Genomic DNA, 19,096 nt, shown 5'->3' with positions numbered 1-19,096 from the left:
AAGGGCTGGCAACCCTCCGCTCACCTCGGCAAGGACTGAGGTACTTTGGGGGTTTTGAGTTGCTTAGGGATGCTGCAGAGCTCACCCTAAAGCTGCAGGCCGAGCCGTTAATGTCAGGTAGCAGCAGCAGGTTGCTTGGGGCCACTTTTCAGTGCGAAAGGAACCCAAAACCCAGGGCAGTTGCTCTCGGAAATAATGTTGGTGCCTGTACCAAACAAGATTTGGGCTCAGATGTGCTGCTGGGAGAGGTGAAAGCCGCTGCTGGGTGTGGGTGAAGCTGGGCTGAGGCACAGGGGACGTCCTGGGGAGCTTCATTTCACCTGCCCCCGGTGCCCCCACTCTATTTTGGGGCAGTATGGCTGCTCCCTACGAGGGATGTGCGGGACTGGCGCTGGGCACCTCCTCCTCCTTGTCCCTGCTTCTTCCCCGTGTCCCCCTGCATCATGGGCACGTTGCCTCCCTGCCAAAGAGGTAATTGAAAAAATCCCAGGGACGTAAATAATTAAGGCTTGTTGTGGTGTATGGCGAGCGTTCTCCCAGGCCTCTTGTCAGAGCAGGTTAGTGCCCCCTGACTGATAGGCAGTCACGCTGATCGATGTCCCTAACTCAGGGACGTTTGCATTAAAGTGACAAAGCTGCTGTCATTTGGGCTGGGTTTACCTCTCCTTTTCCCACCCAGCCGTGGGATGTCCCCCGTCCCAGCGGGCTGGCTCTCAGTGGTGCCATGCAGCCTAAAAACTCCCTTAAAGATTCTTGAGGGTGGCAATGTTTGGGATGGCAAAAGCAAAACGAGGGCTGCATTATCTGCCTTGCTGTTAAGCAGGCTGTGGAAGCACAGAAAATAGAATGGGATTTTCATTCTGTAATTCTAAGCAAAGAAACCATTTTCTGGATGAACTCTGCCAGGCCTGCGCTGGATCTGGGCTGTGCACAGCTGCTGCTGGAGGCTCTGCTCTGCCCGACCTCAGCGTTGCCTCCAGCACTGCTCCTCCGGCACAGGCCCCGAACCAGGCGATGAGCAAAGCATCTGCTATCGATGAACAAAACATCATCTGTGTCTGCGCCACGTGCACAGGGCACGGTGTGGGGCTGCAGCCCGGATCAATCGGAAAAGCTTTGCCCCTTCTGTGTGTAAAACACCCAGAGCAAATGCAGAGTGACAGGGAAAGGGTCACTGGCCTGGGTCGCCACTGAGGTGGTGAAGGAGATAATCAGACCCTCTTCCTTCCAGTTCAGTGCCTGCCAAAAACACCGGAGTGCCTTACAGAAGTGGCCGCCGAGTGAAGCCTGCCGAGGTGGAAGTGATGCGCCGGCCTCGTGGAGGAGGCTGCTCTTCGTTATCCAAGGCTCAGCTTCATTATCTGAGGCTGGCAGTGGAGAGGATGGAGCTGCCCAACTGCAGCACCCCCGGGTGCCCCTGCAGAGCCCAGCCCTGCCCTGCTCGCGGTGCTCTGCAGGTAGGAGCGTGCCCCACGTGCGCTGCCTGGCATCGCCTGCGAGGTGGCCGCGCGCTCCTGGCAAAGTTTTCCTTGCCGGATGCTTTCGCAAAGTGTTTTGCAGTCCCTCGGGGACCTAGGGGCATGTTGAAGCATAGCAGCCAGCTTGTATTAGCATTCTTATTAATAAAAGTAAATAGCATATCTGCTCCGTGTAGGCATTAGCAAAAACAGATGATGTCATTAGTCAAGACAGCGCCGCGCTGAACTAGGCACCACCAGCGCTATTAGGAGGGGTGTTCTGGCTGCCAGTCTCACGGGGAACATGCTGATAGCGTGCTGCTGTTGGGTTCAACTCTTCCTTCCCAAACAGGGCTTCGCTTGCGATACCATCTTTGAAAAGGCTCCCTGCAGGGGATATTTTGACAGAAAGCATGATAAAATGTAATACGGTGGATATCGTCCCGTTTGCGATTTATGAGGAATTTTGTAACCTAGGGGGATTAATTCTATATCATGTTACAGCACATAGTATAGATTCTTTCCTCTTGCTTGCTGTTTCGCTGCATACATAATGAGTGAGCCTTCTTATGATTTTTCTATTTTCCGAAAAATGTTGGGCTAGAGCTTCAGCTCATCGGGTTCCTGTCCACAATGCCTCCTTGTTCTGCCCTTGGATGATCTCAGGGGACCGCAGTTACCCAAAATAAAACCCTTTCTGTGGAAGCTGCGATCGCTTGGACAGCTTGGTGGCTCTTTGCAGGTGGGAAGCCACAAAAACCTCGCGGTTTCCCCCGTGGTGTGTTCCCAGGAGTGGGTCTCTGCTTGGAGCTTTCCCCATGAGCTACCCACCAGAAGTGACTCAGCTGGAGCAATGAGCTGTGCTCCGAGCACGAGGGCTTGCCAAGGACGCTGGAAATGTGATTTCCAGCTCCCAGCCCCAGTGAGGGCTTCCTGCAGGAGCTCCAGCAGAGCCCATCCTTCTGGGAGTTCAGCTGGAGCAGTCGTGAGTCAGATTGTGTGCTTGAGCCTCTGCAGGGCTGCGACTTTCCCTTTCTTTCCTCTGGTCCCAGATCAGAAAACCAGGGTGGTGGTCTGGGGATGCTGGGGCACCCTGCTCCCTTGGTGAATTTTCCATCGCAAAGCACTTTGTCTGGGCTCACCAACGGAGGCCTTTGCTAAAGATGCTCTTTAATGGCAAGCAAGCACAAGGATGGGGACATTTTGCTCGGACAAACCCCACCTGCTTGGCCAGGGCTGGATCCGTGGGACAGGTGAAGCTGGAGGGAGCTGTCGCCGAGTGTCTCTTGCTCAAGTGCAGTTGTTTTTTTCCAGACACGAGGGCTGTTCTCCTTGAAATCAGTTTCCAAAGCTCCCAGGGCAGCTCAGCACCACTTCTCTGCTCCTTCATGTCCTCTGTTGTCATTTGCAGCGGGGTGAAGTGGATGTGAATGGTGCGCGTGAATGCAAAATGCTGATCGAGGAGCTGTGAGATGCGTGGTGTTCAGAGGCACCTAGACAAGCTAGCAGCGACAATCAATGGGACTTGTATGTTTTTGAGAATCTCTCCTTGCTCACTGAGCACACGTGCAAATGATCAACAACTTGAGACAGGAGATTTGTTCCTTGCTACCTCTTTCTGTCAGCTGTTATTTGCCTTCCGTTGCCCTTCTGCACAATCCATAAGCCCTCCTCTTTTGCATGATTGTCTCAATTTGCATTTCCAGCAGATCCACTGACATTTGGCTGGACTCTGGGTGAAACACTCCTTGAAATTAGCCTGCATGTTGAGTTTGTTCTGGGAAGATAAGGAAAGTGGCAGGGGGGCCGGGGGGAATTATGCATGTGAAACTGCACTGTGAAATTAGCACCAACAGTCGTACTCTAGGCCAGCAATATTTCTCTGGGATTTGTTTTGGAAGTCGAATTTTCTACCATGGGCAATAGACTCGTCTCCCTCACCCCACTGGCTTTCAATCCCAGCACAAGCCCGGCTGAGGAAGCCAAAGGATAAATTGTCTGCTAGCTTAGTCTGAAGTTGCTCTGTAGTGCTGGCAATATGATACTGAAGAGGAATTTTAATTTCATGCTGTGTAAGAAGAGTGCATGCAACAGTAGCAGCCGTATGGATTTTCATATGAATAGCCGTACAGTATTCATAACAGGGTAGCAGTGTTGTCCCGCAGGTTTTCATTCTTCTCGTTTCTTTGCTGTTTTCACATTTCCCTTTGCTGTCCACCCGTTCTAGCACTTGCTGAAATGGAAAGTATGTCCTTGCCAGATGGATGTACAAAGTGACGAGCCTGCTTCTCAGTTATACTGCAGTTGGCTCCAGAGACCTTTTGTTGCTTTAATTTCTGTGCAATCCAAGTGCAAGTCTGTTTTGCTTGAGAGGGAACATTTTTTAGCCTTGTGCCCCTCTTGCTCAGCTATGCGGGTATCTAAGCCAGAGCAGTTTTCAGACAGTGGAGCCCATTAATGCCTCTCCGTCTCAAGGACACACTTAAATAACACGAATGGCATCCCTGCTGGGGGGATGTAGGGCACGGGATCACCCAGAGCTCCGGCAGAGGCTGCGCAGCGCCAGGCACACGGTGCCGGCCTGGGTGCGTTTGATGGATTTCAGCCTTTCCACTTGGAGTGCTGGTGACCTCTTTAGTTCTCACCCAGAAGATGACTTCATCTCGGTGGCAAAGGATTTGGCTTTTAAAATCATGTCTTGAGAGCTGTTTTATAAGCTTTTTATTTTTTTTCTTCCCTTGAAGGCGGGGGGTTGTTATTTTACTTTACAGTTTTTTATTTATTTGGTAGGAAAGGAGACTGAAGTGGCTTTTCTTGAGATTGCTGATCTAATGCATTCGCCACAGCCTGCTCTAATGCTATTCACCACATTTACTTAAATTTGCTTTAAGTAAACTTCTAATAACACCTGCGAGGTGCATCGCTTTGCCAGTTTTCATGCTAAACTGTTCATTAATGCGTCTGCACATCCCCGCATGTCCATCAAAACCAATCAGTTTTGCCAGTTAGGACAGGTGAATAAATCTGCCTGCCTGCAGACGCTGCTCTTTCTAATACTGCTCCTTGTAGGGGAAGGCATGTACCGGGGAAATCCTTTTCTCGGCTGCTGAAGAGCCGTGTACGTGCAACAGGAGACAAGCAGAGAAATGCGAGGGAATTGTCAATGCCGAGCTGGCCAGGACGCTGAGGTTAGCAAATGAGGCCGGAGGAAGAGTTTGCAGCAATGCAAATGATTCTCTCTCCTGTCCTCGTCTCATCTCTTTGACAGCTGCTGGCAGCTCGCTAAGCCGAAGCCCAGCAGCGCCGGTGCCGGCTCCTCGCGTTTCTTTGCCAGCCGGTGTGAAAGATGGAGAAACCCAGCAGCGTCACCAGCTGGACTCTGGGTCATTTACAGTCCTGAGGGGTTTGTCAGGGCGCATCCTGCCACGGTGCCCCTTGCTCTGCTCCAGGAGGAGGTGGGAGATGCCCCCAGGTGATTGGGGACCTGGAGCCACACAGCTCCGGGCTCCCCCCGAGCAGCAGCACTGCTGCAGGCTGCGGGCAGCCAGGTTTGGTGGCTTCCTTCACGGCTGTGGGTCAGTGCAGCTGGGAAACACATCAAAGAGTTCAGCAGCAAAGCAGATGCATAATTAATAAAATACAGATTTTCATTCGGAATCATGGCCCAAAATCGCTGGCTGATGGAGGGAGAGCTATCTGCTTAGTTCACTGAGCCTGCCAGTGACCCATGAGGGACCTGCTGCCTGCTGCCACATCCCAGGCAGGGTCCCTTCAGGTGACACCACGGCAGCAGGAGCCCAGCCAGAGCCAGGCGAAATCCCGCTGCTGCTCTGGCAGCCTGGTTGGGAAGCAGTTAAGTTAGCAGAGGCTGCGACAAAGCTGCTTCAAGTGCAGGTTAAGAGGGAGGCTACAGCGACAAAGAAAGCATCCCTTCAGCACTTGTAGAGGCTTTGGGATGCTCTTGTAAATCAAAGCGTGCAGGTAGCCTCCAGGTGCGGGAGCGCAGGAACCACGGAGCGGTGTTAACGAGGCCACCGAGCATCCTCCCCGGCGCTTCCAGCATGGCGCAAACGGAGCCGGCGTGTTTTATCTCCCCAAGCCTCTAACTAATGACGGTGCAAGTTCTTCAGAAGGAAAAAGGGGACAGTCTGGGGAAAAGGACCTTCTGGGCTGGCTCGTTCCCAAAGATGCAGGAGCGTATGAAGCTGCTTGTGTTGCTTCTCTGCTAATTGGAGTTGGCTGTAACTGATTTAGAAAGTGACGGCCTTAGGGAGATGAGATTGTTGTTTGTGTTTTTTGTTTGTGTTTGTCTGGGATTAAATACAGATGGAATTCAAAAAGAGAAAAGCTTGATACAAGGAGGAAGCTTTGATGGAAATAAATTCATGCCAGGAAAAAGAGCGGAGAGATGCTGTGGCTCACCTGGCCTGGGTTTCTGTAGTGTTCCCACAGAAGCGCTAGGGGAAAAAATGAAAGGGTAGACGGAAATAGAAAACAAAAAGATAAGTGGACCCTGAAGAAAGAAGTCATTGATAATGATACTGGAGTTTTTGAGGCTGCTTTAGAATAAACTTTCAAGGCATAAATCCTCTCGAGAGCAGAATCCCTGGAGGTTGGCTCAACCTTTTGGTGAAGCCACGAACTGCCGGGCTCCAGACCCAGTCTTCACTGTCCTCGGCAGGAACCGACTGCAAGAAGAGACAGGGAAATACCAGGGGCATAGCAACAGCTAGGCCATGGGACTCCAGTGCCAACAAAACTTGAGTCTTGTGGTTTTAGGTCACTGAAAGATTTCTTTGCAGCTCGATGTTCAAATAACTTACCTTGCCAGAAACTTCAGCTTCTGTGGGTAGAGACACTGTCTGGAGACACTTCCACCATCCTCTGGCACGGTGGTGGCTGAGAAGAGATCCCACATCTCTCTGGGAAGCAGCTTTGCTGTAGCTTTATCCCCTACGAGCAGGTAGCAGGAAAATTCTGGCGATGTTGTGTGCCACCAGCTGCTGCCTCAGCCCCAGCATCCTAGAGAGCAGCCAGCCCCCGACGAGCCTCACGTAGCATTTCTCAGCAGCTAGCAGCTCTCCACGGGCCTCTAAAACGCCTCGCTGTGGGAAGGCACAGGGGTTTGAGAGGAGAATTTGTGTTGGATCTAAGGCAAAGAGACCGCAAACCAGTCGGCACATTCGCATGCCAGCGACACATGAGTGCTAGTGGGGTTTTTGGCAGGAAGGGTTTCCCCAAAGCTGACTAAAAGCTGGAATAATTACTGAGAGACTGAAAAATGAAATACACCCACATGGCTGTGACCGCTTCAACCACAGTGTGAGAACTCGATATCCCGCCTGGAGTTCGTTCGAACAGAGCCTCCATCGAAGGGTTTGGCTTAGTGCAGAGCCTGTGGTCAGAAGGGGAAGGGCTGGGGGCATCCTCACCTCGGGTGGCTGGGGTCGTGACTCAGGACGTGTCCACAGTTCTTAGAGGATTCTTCCAAGTCTTTACAAGTAGCAAATTAGGGTGAGTAGAAAGATCTTGCTCATGGGATGCTAGTTAATTAAGGGGATTTAGTGCACTGTAATTGCAGGAGCTGCAGCTACGCAGTACGCTGTCTGCCCCTACCCATGACGAAGGGGAGGGAGGTGCGGGTGGCTTTGAGCTGTGCCCTGTGAGGGATGGTCGTGGGCTCCTGCGAGGTGTGGGCTCACTGGCCGGGATGCAGCCAGGCCAAAAGGCATTTGCTGGGCCTGCAGAGCTGCTCCCGTGGGCCGGCAGGGTGGCAGAGCACCAAGCGGTGCCATATCACTGCCGCTTGCCTACAGCCACGTTGAGGAGTTGCCATCCAGCCAGGAGGCTGCTCACAGCCCATAGTTCCTCTGCAGCCCTCTGCGTGTAGCGTGGTGCTGGTTTGGAGGGGGGGAGAGGGAGGAATTGGCTTACCAGGGCAATGCAAGTGAGCATCTGGGCTCTCTGTCCTTGGGGGCTTCTCTTTAAAAGGAGCTTTGAGTTGATAAATTTTCGCTTGTTTTTGTAGAAAGAAATCCCCCTGGCTTTGATACAAAGGAGCAGCTCTCTCTGCTCACTGCGGGTTTGTTTACAGCCCCGTCCGTGTGATGAGGGGGAGAGAGGAGCAGGCCGGGGAGCCCGCAGCCTGGAGCCCAAACATGGGCATCGCGAGGCGAAACCCCGCGCCTTTATCAGCCTTTGGCCTCTGGCAGAAGTAAGAGTTAGAGCTGCAAAAGCATATGTGTTTGGGTCTCGCCTGCCACGGCATGTAAACAACGATCCTGTAAGAATTCGGTCTGCAGAACAAAGCTGAAGCTGCGAAATGGTTCTTGGCCTCCTCCTTACAGAGAGCAGGCTGCTTATTTTGCACTCTGCGAGGCACCGAGGTTTGGCCTCTGCAGCGACGTTAACCAAAATTAGCAAATGAGAGATGGGCACCTGCTGTCCTAAATCAACCAACCAAACCCACAAAACCTTCACAATGTAGCACAGAGTACAGATTGCAATCCCACTTAGAGAGACCCCAACAAGTACCTCCCAGACGTGGCTCTTTCAAATGCTGTGCTTCAGGGGACTGTCTGCATTAAGGCTGAAGGTGAAAGGTGTAACTAGGCCAGAACTGGAGCAGGCTGTAATTTCAATCACAGCCAGCTTTTAGAAAGGCAGCAGATATACCTGACAGTGGCTCAAGAGGTTCCAATCCTTTCCTTTCTGCTGGGGATGGACTGACGGGTTACATGAAGGTATTTTTGGCCATTTGTCATTTCTTTCCTGCCTTCCTGTTGGCACGTACCTCTGTGTTCTCCATTCCTCTCCCATCTGCTCAGACTCCATCAGGGTCTCAGCCGTGAGTGTCAGCTCCTGAGTTTAGGCACTTAGAGGTGAAATAGTCTTGGTAACTAGATGGCCGTCATTAAGGCTGCAGAGGGGGAAGGGGAGCACTCCAAAACCAGCTGCTGGTGTGGTTCTTGGGGTCTGGTGTGCTTGTTCCATGGCCCGTCCTTGAGGGATGTGGCTGGTGGAAGGGCAGCCGTGGGGATATCAGGCCTGTTGCAGTCGTGAATCCACTTAGCACCGTTCAGGAAAGCAAACCTATAAGGACAGCAGAGGGGGTGTTGTCTCGGTGTTAAATTACTGAACCACACACAGTATTTGCCTAACCAGCTAGACCTGAACCGCTGTTCAAACAGCGCTTTTCTGCCTGACGTTGGCAATCAGGGAGCTAATTACACTGGATTAGGGTTTTTCTCTTAATTACATGAAAAATTTAGCACGGCTGATGTTCATGAGGCTGCAGGGGATTAAGGCGGAAGCCATGTGTTTATCTACAGGTCAATTATGGAAGCAAATGCAGTAATGCGGTGTAGCTTTGTCTCTCCCATCCGTGGACCCCAGCCTGAACCTATCTCATGATGCTGATTTTGGGCCACGGGCACGATAAGGGATTAGCCGTGCTGGCTGCCACGTGCACAAAATCAGGCGCTGGGGCCCGGGGGAAGAGCTGCTGTGGTCCTTGCAGCGCGATGCCTCGCAGCCCCGGGACGGATCTGCTCCACCTCGCCTTGCAGAGGATGCTCCAGCAAAACCCTGCAGCCTGGCACCAGGCACAGGCTCTTCTGACCTTGCTGGAGTTGCTCTGTGGCTCGCTTCTGCAGTCTCAGCCTTCTAGCCGTGCCCTCCTCCCTCCCCCCAGTTTGGAGACATCTCATTTTGGCCGGATCGCCCCGTGTTGTGTTAGCACGGTGGTGTAGCTCCTGTGTTCGCGTGCCAGCAGCATCTGCTGGCTCCAGAGGAAGAGCTGTGGCATCAGCCGAAGTGACCCCGCGGTGTGCCACCAAAGAAGCTGTGAGCAGCAAGCTGTGTGGCCTCTGGCACAGGCACTCGCCTCTGTTGTGGTTTCTTGCTGTGAATGAGGGGGAGAGGGAAGCCCTGAGCCTCTCGCCCACCTGTGCCTGGTCGCTGCTGCTGGGGCTGGAGCAGGCGTTGCTCCGGGCTGCTGCCCCACTCCCTGCTCACAGCATGCTTCAGAGCTGCAAAGTGCTCAGGTAGAAGCTTGATTCCTGGGTACCGATTGCAGCCCTGTCCTCGCTGAGCACTGACCTGCTTCAGTCCTCTCCTCCTTCCCCTGCTGCATCTGGACTTCAGCTCTGAATTTGGACGTTTGATGATCAGGTTGCTGGTCCACCCATCAGCCTCTTCCTTTACTTCTCCTCCAGCCTGATTCACATCAGGGTGTTTTGTGCTGTCCTGGCTCGGCGGTGTGTGCCCGATAGCTGCACCATTTCTCCTGGGGCAGGAGTGGAAGGAGGAGATGTGTGCTCAGCCCCGCAATCTCCCCGCGGCGCTCAGGGTTCAGCAGTGTTACATCTGTTGCATATACAGATTATTCAGAGCCAGTTCATCTGCTTATCCGGTGTTCAGTTCAGAGATGCTGGGAAAGGGCATGTGCCCAAGGCTTAGTGAGCTACGGTGCAGAGATGGAAGACAGATTTGCTTGTCCTTGATCTGCCCCAGAATAGCACCGGGGAAGCAGCTCATGAGGGCAAAGCAGCCTTCCTCGGGGTGCGCCACGCGTGCCAGGAACGTGAGCTTCCCTTCCTCAGCCCTCCGTCCCCTGATGGTCAGGAGATCTGAGCGTGAATAAGCAGACAGGAAAGCACCAGGAGAGATTCAGCCCTCATGCATTTATACTTGTCTGAACCCCACCAGGAAACGTGAACGCTTCCAGCTCGGGGCCCTGTATAAGCGAGTATCTTTGCGCAGTGCCAGCCCGGCTGCACATCGTGCGTGCTGCTCCTGAGTCCTTCTGGCCTGGGGCTTGGTCCAGCCCTGATACACCCAGCAATGAGCAGGACCTGCACGCAGGATGCCTGCCCCTCGTAGGGGGTCAAAACGGGCGAGCCAAGCTGCTGCAGAGCGCAGGGACGGGGAGCGGAGCTGCCGGCGGGGCCGTGCCAGCTTGGCTGTGTCTGCCCTGTCCTTAAGTGACCCCCTTTGTGAGGCCGGTGCTTCAATAAAATCCAAGCTCAGCACAATCGGCATTGTCAGCCACAAAGCTGGCGAGGTTTTTTGACTCCTTTGTGCTCTGGCTCATTTCTTAACTAAAAATTACCTGCTGGCTCCCCGCAGCTCTCCCTGCCCGCTGGGCAGTGCAGCAGCCGTAGCCCGTGGGTGTGATGCTGTCGGCAGCCGGTCGGTGCCTGGGACAGACGGCAGGCTGTGGGAGAGCCTCGTTTTCTGGGAATTAGGCTCAGGATCTGTGCCTGTAATTCTCTCACATCCGCTGACCGAACAAGGTTAGATCTGATCAGCAACGCATGGCTGGTTCGGCAGGCATAAATGAAGCCAAAAATATGCACGGCCGCCTCATTCACCTGGTCCCTCCTGTCTGACCTCAAGCAGAAATTCCCAGGCAGAATTTCTCCCTGAGACTGTAAAAGTGGTTTTAAATCTGAGGGGTTTGAAGCCAAAGGATGGCAAAATTCTTTTATTTCCTTCTAGGTTTTGGCCTTCGGCTGTGTGCAGTTTGGCTGGAGCTGCAGCGTTCCCTGGGTGGTGTTGTGCAGGAAGCCCGAGCCATTTGAAACATGTCACTTACACGATGTTTTTGAAGAGGAAAGGGAATAATATTTCCTGAGGAACTTCCTGGTTCCCACCTGATCAGCTGGAAACCCTGACGAGGGCAAAGCAGGGTTTCCACGTGACAACCTGAGACAGCCCTTTAGGTTTTTTTCCTCCTTGGGGAAAAGCACAGCTCCCTGCTGCTCGTTCAGAGCAAACTCCCCGTTAGACAATCTTGTCTAAGTGGCTTTTTATTCCATTTTACATGGCCACTCAAGGTCAGCAAACCAAACTAAGCACGACCAATCCCTTCAGCTGTGAAATTTACTGCTGTAGGAGGGCGATCCGTAGGAAGAGCCTGACACTGAGCAGCAGAGGATTATCCAGCTGGAAGGGCACAGGTGAGGTGGGGATGGATAACACAGATACAGGGCTGTTTTGGGGACCTTGGGGAAGAGCTGCAAATGGTACATGATAAGCAGTTCTGAGCAGGGCCCCCAGTACCTCCATTGCCCTAAATAATAGCAATAATATTATGTCAATAATAATATATTCTATAACATTATATTACAGAATAATAACAAACATATCAATAATAACCAATATATATTATAGCAATAATGATATCTATTATACTAATTTCACCCTAAATAATAGTGGCTGTGCTTCCTCTCATTTTCTACTGGTTGTAGAAGACGTAGAGCAGCACAGCACCCAGCCTGTCCTTCCCTTTTTGCCCCATTAACGTGCAGAAATCCTCTTCCCATAGTAAAAATGAAGAAATGGGGACAAATGGTCTGGTGGGAGGTGGCTCCGATCAGGTCCCCATCAGGCGTGTGCTGATGCAGAGCCCAGCAAGGAGCAGAGAAAGCCACCGGGTGCTTGCCATGCCTGGGGGGTGGCAGGGCAGAGCCACCCCTGCTTGTCCCTGTCCCCACAGCCCCGGCTGCTGCTGGCAGGGTGCTGGATGCTGCCAGCACCGCCTGCAGGAGGATGCTCTGGGAAAAAGCCTCTGCCTGTTCCTGGAGCTGTCCTCCTCTCTGCTCTCCTGTGCTTTCATTTACTTTCCAGCTGTAGGGGAAGGAGCTGGATAAAAGCAGCAGAAAGGGGGAGAAGCAGGGGTAAGTCAAGGAAAGAATGGCAGAGTCTGAAGGAGCGCGTTGCAGAAAGGTGAGCGTGTGGTGCCTTGTGATGCAGTAACACCTACCTCGTTCCTCTCTCTCGGAGGCCAGTGCTCAGTCTCTTTGATGATTTCCTTGTTCAGTGCCAAAATGTAAAGCCTGCAAGCAGCAAAGTGCTGCTAACTCAGTGATTCCCATTTCCCAGAGCAGCACTGAGCCTTCTCTTTCAAAATAATACTGGAATGTAAAGGGAAAGGGTGCTTACTGCTGAACAAAAGAAAAGGGAAGTCATTGCACATTGTGGCTCTTTATTAGGGGACAAGGTAGAAGAGAATAGGTTTTGTAACATGCTGCAGACATGCCCCGAGCTGTCCTCCTTCCCTGGAGTAAATCCACAGGATGCTCTCAAGCATCTCCACTTTTAATGGGTTGTGCTTTGATGCTGGAGGAAAGTGCAAGACCAATGGCCCTGAGCCCCCAGCAATTGTCACTTTGCAACAAGTGCTCCAAAAAAGAGCACTGCTGCTCTGCAGCCTTCCCTGCCTGGGAGCCTGATCCCTGGGGCCCTCTGAGTTAATAGACTGCCTCCTGCTTTTCAGTGGGGCCTCGCTCTGCACAGGCTTTCTGGAATAGGAGAAAAAGGAATCTTTTGGGCCCTTCAATTCTCATTTTTTGTTTAGTTTTTTTTTTTTTTTCATCCCCCTACAGTTGTCAGCTAGGCTAGGTGCAGCAGTCAGGAGGCGGTGGGGCCCGAGGAAAAGGCAGAGCTGCTGACTGCAAGCGCAGTCCAGAGGAAGACGAGCTACCCAGACAGCCTCCCCAAATTCCGTTCTAATGAATCCATCCCCGGAAGAATACTACTTAATTAATTAGCAGCTCATTTGCATGAGGTGGCACGCTGTTAAAGTTCTGCTGCTGCAAGTGGGGCTGTGACAAGGTGTGAGCTGACAGCTTTTCAAATAAAAAGTCTTTTAGAGGAATGATCTTCCGAACTGGCAGCTTTGTTCTAAACGAGCCTCTCATGCAGTAATAAATTAAAGACATGGGGGCTGCTGATTAGTCTCTGCGTGGTGCCTCTGTAGCAGCCTCCCTGTTTTATCTCAGAGGATCAGCTCTCCAGAAGGGTGGAGGGAGCAGGAGGATGGAAGAAGGAAACAAGGGCTCAGTAGAGAGGGAGAGCAGCTTCAGTGGCAATCTCTCTTAGGCTTTGTGATGGCCCCAGGTATGATGTCTGAGCGGCAGCTTCAACCCAGCAGCCGCCTGCTTTTGCCTTCGGAAGTCATTAGAGGGGCAGGGAGGGGACTGCAGGGTATTTGGGGAAGGGGTGACCCCTCTTCCAAGCTCCTCTTTCCACCTGCGGGTGGGAAGGTCTGAGCTTGCTGTTCTCCCAGGACAGCTTTTTCTTTTGGTTTTGCTTTTAACATATCTTGCCTTCCCATTAGGTGGGTTCAGACTCTTTAAAACCATCAGACTGAAAGCTTTCGGGTCTCTAAACCTCATCTGCCTGTGCCGGATCTGGGCAGAAGGCTCGCAGCCTTCTTTTCGGGCTTGGGCGAGAAGAAAGCCTTGTTCCTGGGAGCAGCTCTCCACCCTAGTGCAACTCCAGCCCTGGAGCTGTGAGTTAATTTGTGCAGCTTCGTTATGGGGCTGGAGTTTCTGCACTGTGCAGTGTGTGTGGGTGCTCGTGCCACCTGCACGTCTCCTCCCCGCGGGGCAGCCTGGGGAGGCCGGGAGCGTTTCCCCGAGCTCCTCTCCAATTAGCCCGCTGGTTTCTCTGACTCGCTGTTTCCCCGGGGAGCTGCCGCTTCCCAGGTAGTGGCTTTGAACACTTAGCTCACATTTCCAAAGCCGAAGAGTTGTGAAACACATGTGGGTGTAAAAGACACATGCACGGAGACATTTCTGACATGAGTATGGAATGCGCCGAAACCTCAGATCTATAAATAATTTGGGTCATGAAGCCTGATCAGAAAAAGCTTGGGATGGAGCCCCCCCTGCCTTCACAGCGCTGTGCTGTGCCGACACCTCATTACCTCCTCTCCCCACTTACCAGATGAGCTTCCCAGCCCTCCCACTCCCCTCTCCCCCATCCCTTCCCAAGGCACAAACAGGCACCGCTTGCAGGCAGGGACCAAGGGCTCCTCTGGACACCACTGGGAGCTGCAGAGCGGGATGGGGCACAGGTCCTCTCACACCTGGAGCTGCCCCCAAGTACAAAACGTGCTGATGTGATGCCACCGGGCTGCTGGATAGCACTGGTTTGTTCCCTTGGGGCACAGGACCCAACCTCTTTGCTGTCCCTCCAGTAACTACAGCTGCCCTGGGTTGGGGCACTGCCTGGGGCTCTGTAAGAAAGGTCTTTTTTCATGTCAGTTTAAGGAACAGTCAAGGTACCGGTGGGCAGTACTCAAAACAAAAATTATTTTGGTTGCAATGCCCCTGCAAAGCCTGTGCACAGCCAGGGCTCCCCGTGCAGAGCTCCCCTGGTGATCCTGAGGAGTTGTGTAAGGGCACCCCAATGGCAATTAATGAGTGTAATTAATGTTTAGTCAGTGTAACTCTGGAGAGGATGGGTTTTCTGCTCCCAGGGAGACGAGATCATTTTGGTCCTGGGGAGCTGTTTTGGGACAAACCATGCAGCCTGGCAGCGCCGTGACTTTGTGGAGTGAACCCCTCTGCCAAGGCTTCCCAGCGCTGTCTGTGGGGTAAAAATAAAGGTGATGCCCACCAAGACAGATGCCTTCTATCCTAATCTGGGAAAAACGCATAAAGAAAATGTGACAGGAGAGAAAGAGACTGGGATGTGAGAGGGCCTCCAGGTAATGAAGTTAATTGGATATGCTGATTTAACTGGAACGTGCATGTAAGGGCTGTCATTAACTTCCTCACGGACATACCCGTGATTTAAGGAAAGATACTTAATGGGATTACTATTTCACTTTAATTTCAAGTGGGAGACTTCCCAAGTGGAGAGCAGGGAGCTAAATCACGCTGCTGCTGTTCCTGCGAGCAGGGGGTGCGTGCGGGGCAGGTCGGCTCCTCGGCACTGGGTTTCTCCTCCTGTAGATGGGAACGTGGTGGGGGTGCCCAGGACCCCTCACACCTGCATTACGAGATTCGGATCCCAGATCCACCATGTCCTCACCATTCCATGCCCAGCAAATCGCTCAGCTTCCCTCTGGTTTATTAATGACCTGCAAATGGCTCCGACCCAGCTCCCCGGAGCATCCCACCGCTACCTGATGTCAGCGGTGCTCAGGGGGAATTCGAGAGGTACTTTACGCACAGAAGAATTTCACAGAGGGCCTGAAGGGCTCTTGGAAGCTTCTTGTCTAGAGATTTGCAATTTCTGTTCCGTGTTCTCCCCTCTTGGAGACTGCTGTGCTTTTTTCTCAGTGGGTGTCAGAGGCAGACGATGCAGGACCAGCAGGGCGCGGGCAGCAGCATGGGCTGCGTGTGGTGTGATGCTGCTGCGGGGAAATGTGTACGGGGGGGAGAGCGAAAGGGGCTGATCAGCCTCTGCATCTCGCCTCCTGTTCGGTTTGATGTGCTCGTGGAATAGCCTAGTTTAATTAAATTGGATTAGTAAATGTAAATCCCTTCTGCAAAGATTATTTGGTGGAGGCGCGCACAGAAAATCTGGACTGATATTTATTTATCTTGTGCTGTCTTTGGGGAGCTTTTGCTCTCCCGAGTCTCTCGCTTGTGGAAACTTCCTTTAGTGCCAGGTCGAGGCAGGAAAAACCCCACAGAACCAGGGACAGAAGGAGGAAGGTGAAGGCTGTCCAAGCTGTGATGTGCTCCAGCCTGCCTCAGAAGCCTGCTGCCAGCAACAGTCTTTCTGCTAAATTTCCAGCACTGAAGCAAGAAATCCATCCTAGAGCTTTATGGGGAGCTTTAATGGGAAATGCCCAAGAGCTGAAACGTGCAGCCTTAAACGGCAAAAAACGTGGCAATTCTGCAGAGATGCACCTCGGTAGCGAGGGCTGTTGCTGTTGCCTCCAGTTTCTATTTCAGGCAGGAGATGCAGCAACGCTCCAGCGCGCATCCCCGGCGCCGACAGAGCTCTACTAGAAACGTCCATTTTACACAAACACAACGCTATTTGATGGTGTTTGCCCTGGAGGGCGAGAAATCCTAGCACGAAAGGAGCAGTTTGAAGGCTGCAGGGTTGGCTGGGCTTCTCGCTTTGTCACCGTTTGGTACAAAAAGGCAAAGGGAAGCGCGTGCAGCTGGCGCCTGGTGCTGCGTGGTGAGGGGCAGCACCTCGGGTGCCCACCCAGCACGTTTGGTGAGGTTCCCCCAGGGCAGCAGCACTGCAGGGCTTTGGGATCCGCTCCCCGTCGGGTGCCTGTGTCCGTGGGGACGTCCTGAGGCTCGGGGAGGTGATGGGTGACCTTGCATCTGGTCTGGGGAATCAGTCCCTGCAGGCATGGACTTATCGAGCTGTTTTTCTGGCACCGAGCGTTTCATCACGAGAGCCACCCTCATTGAAACACTAATAATGAAAGCAGACAGGTAATTTAATCATGGAAAGTTCCTACAAAGAGATTCAATGTCTTCTAATGGGAGCCTGCTGGGAGGACCTGGAACAGAATCCAAATGTTTCGTAGTTCTGGTGCAGGCCGGGCGAAATAAAGATCCAAAACTTCAGCACAAGGCACGCGCTGGAGCTCCACGTCACAGCCTTGAACGGCTCCTACCCTTATCACCAGGGGTGCTCCCCTGCTACAGATCCACGGCACAATGTGGTATTTTGCTAATCTCCTAAGATAATGCAGAGCTTATGCACGCTGCCTGTATTGTGGGGGTATTAAAGGCCAACGTCGGTGCGGTGCCGTGGAAGGACGGTGGGTTCCTGAACTGGAACGCGCTCTGCCTCGGCACGTGGGGTGTTTTTATTGCACAGCTCGGCCTGCACCGCTGCCCTGATGCAGGGCAGGGGTCGAGCAGCTGGGAGAGGCCGGGTGGGCACTGCCACCCCACACAGCCAGAGGTGGGAAGGCTCTCCCAGAGCCCCAAACCCTTAAAAAAGATCACCTTTTGGGTCTGTCTCGAGCTTTGCCCCTCGTCTTCCCGGTGTCCGTGGCACCGTGTTTGGATGCGCTCCTGCCTGGCGCTGGAAGCACACCTGTGAGCTGGGCAGGGGAATCATTTCTCTCTCCAAACGTCAACAAGAAGCTTCCTGCTGCGGAGATGATCCCTTTCTTCTTCCTCACTCGCAGGAATCATCATTCTTCCCGTCTGACATCATCATCTGTTGGCATGGAAACCGAGCCCTCAGGAAGCCAGGCAGTGGAGCACCCGGGCATCAGCGGGCGCATCTCATCCCCGTCTCACCGGGCACGGGGCTGGGGGCACAGGGGAGACACCGGGCTCACAGCCCCATGCAGAGCACCAGAGCCCCCATGGCCACCAGGACGTGCTGTAGCAGGGTCAGCTGTGGGTGCCAGGCTATGGGAAGGGGCATCCTGCACCCGGCCGGGCTCCCCGCATGGGGCCAGCTCACCTGGACATCCTCCTGCCTCCAGCCCAAAGCCTCAATTCCCAGTCAGAATTGGCCTGCACGAGGCTTGTCCGGTGGTATCTCTCTTTATTAGCCCTGTCTGACCTCATTACTAGGAAGAAGCTCAATTTAACGAGCTGCCGGTGCCCCCGAGGGAACTGTGGAAAACAGTTGTTTTTTTACAAAGGCTGCTGATCCTTCGTGTCCGGCGTTTCCATTCCTGTCTGGCAATAACCAGGGGGTTGCGTGGCAGCAGCTGTGTCCCTGACAGCTTGTCCCTGCTGCTCATTCCTCGGGTGACTTCGTGGTGTCCCCACGTCCTCAGCACGGGCAGGTGTGGGACTGCGAGGTGTCCGACTGGCACAGGTGTAACTAAAGCAGGATCTGACCCTGTTTGCATTTTCCCATCTGAAATTTCAGGGCTTTTGAGGCAGTCTTGGGCTGACGGCTTAACCCTGCCGGAGGCTCCCTGGATCTGGCCATGGGTGTCAAGCCAGACCTCCTGTTACTCTTCTTGTGTGCCACAAAAATAATCAGATTGGAAGGTAATGAGGAAGGAGAGAAATCCAGAAAAGAACTGCATCTGCGTACCCAGCACGTCTGTGCATGGCAGGAGGCGGCGGGGCTCTTTCTAGAGGAGGATTTGTTTGGAGGAGGGTGCAGAGGATGTGTGTGAGGATGCCCTTGTGTCTCCTGCTGGGCTGGCACATTTCTCAGGTAAACCTAAAGATGCTTAACAGCCAGATCTCTTCTGTTAAGGGGATGTGAACCAGAAAGAAAACCAGATATCCCTCCCTGCTGCTCTGCCGTGCCTCTGCTGAAGGCTCTGACTTATCCAAAGCCGCTTCCTCGCGCCTCTGCCTCTGTGCAGCAGCCAGGCACAAGTAACCGAGAGCACGAGGGGACCCGGCACAGCAGCCTGGAGCAAAGCTTCAGCAGGTGGCACCTCTGGGACGGAGGCTGTTTGGGGACTGGGGGTCCCCAGCGTGTCCCCCCCACAGCGTGGGGCCACCGGTGGCTGCACCCGCCCGGGCACGCGGCTGCTCGCGCCTCCCCCTGCGGCGTGCGCAGCGATGTAGACACCGTGTTGCAATCAAATGGCTCTTCAACTATGCAAATCCTGGTAGGAAAGACAATGTAAATTGTTTGTTTATCCTCCTTCCTTCCCCTCGCGCGGCTCCCCAGGCCATGAATTATTAACTTTTGGAAGAGATGGCACGATCTCAGCAGCAGCCGCTCAGCGCTGGGATTTGTCGCAGCTCGGGCTGTTTTCCTGCAGGAGCAGGGAGCCGTGTTTCCGTGGGGTGGTTTGGTACTCGGAGCCCGTCGGAGTGAGCGAGCCATATGGCTGCTGTGATAGCTCCCTGCTCGCTCAGCACTGAGGCTGGGCTGCTTGCTCCTCGCTGAGTCCTGCATGCTCGGAAGGAGCAGGACGGCAGCAGCAGCTACCA

The 19,096-nt window shown here is 53.4% G+C and overlaps 1 protein-coding gene across 1 annotated transcript in view; it reads left to right on the top strand.

The window, feature by feature from the left end:
* Positions 1–19,096, top strand: part of PLXNA2 (plexin A2) — a gene marked incomplete at its 5' end in the record, with an annotated part of 123,661 nt that overhangs the window by 23,631 nt on the left and 80,934 nt on the right. The window lies entirely within an intron of this gene.

Source organism: Netta rufina, assembly GCF_964035555.1.
Source record: "Netta rufina genome assembly, chromosome: 26".
Lineage (NCBI taxonomy): Eukaryota > Metazoa > Chordata > Aves > Anseriformes > Anatidae > Netta > Netta rufina.
This window is presented reverse-complemented; position numbering and strand designations above follow the sequence as displayed.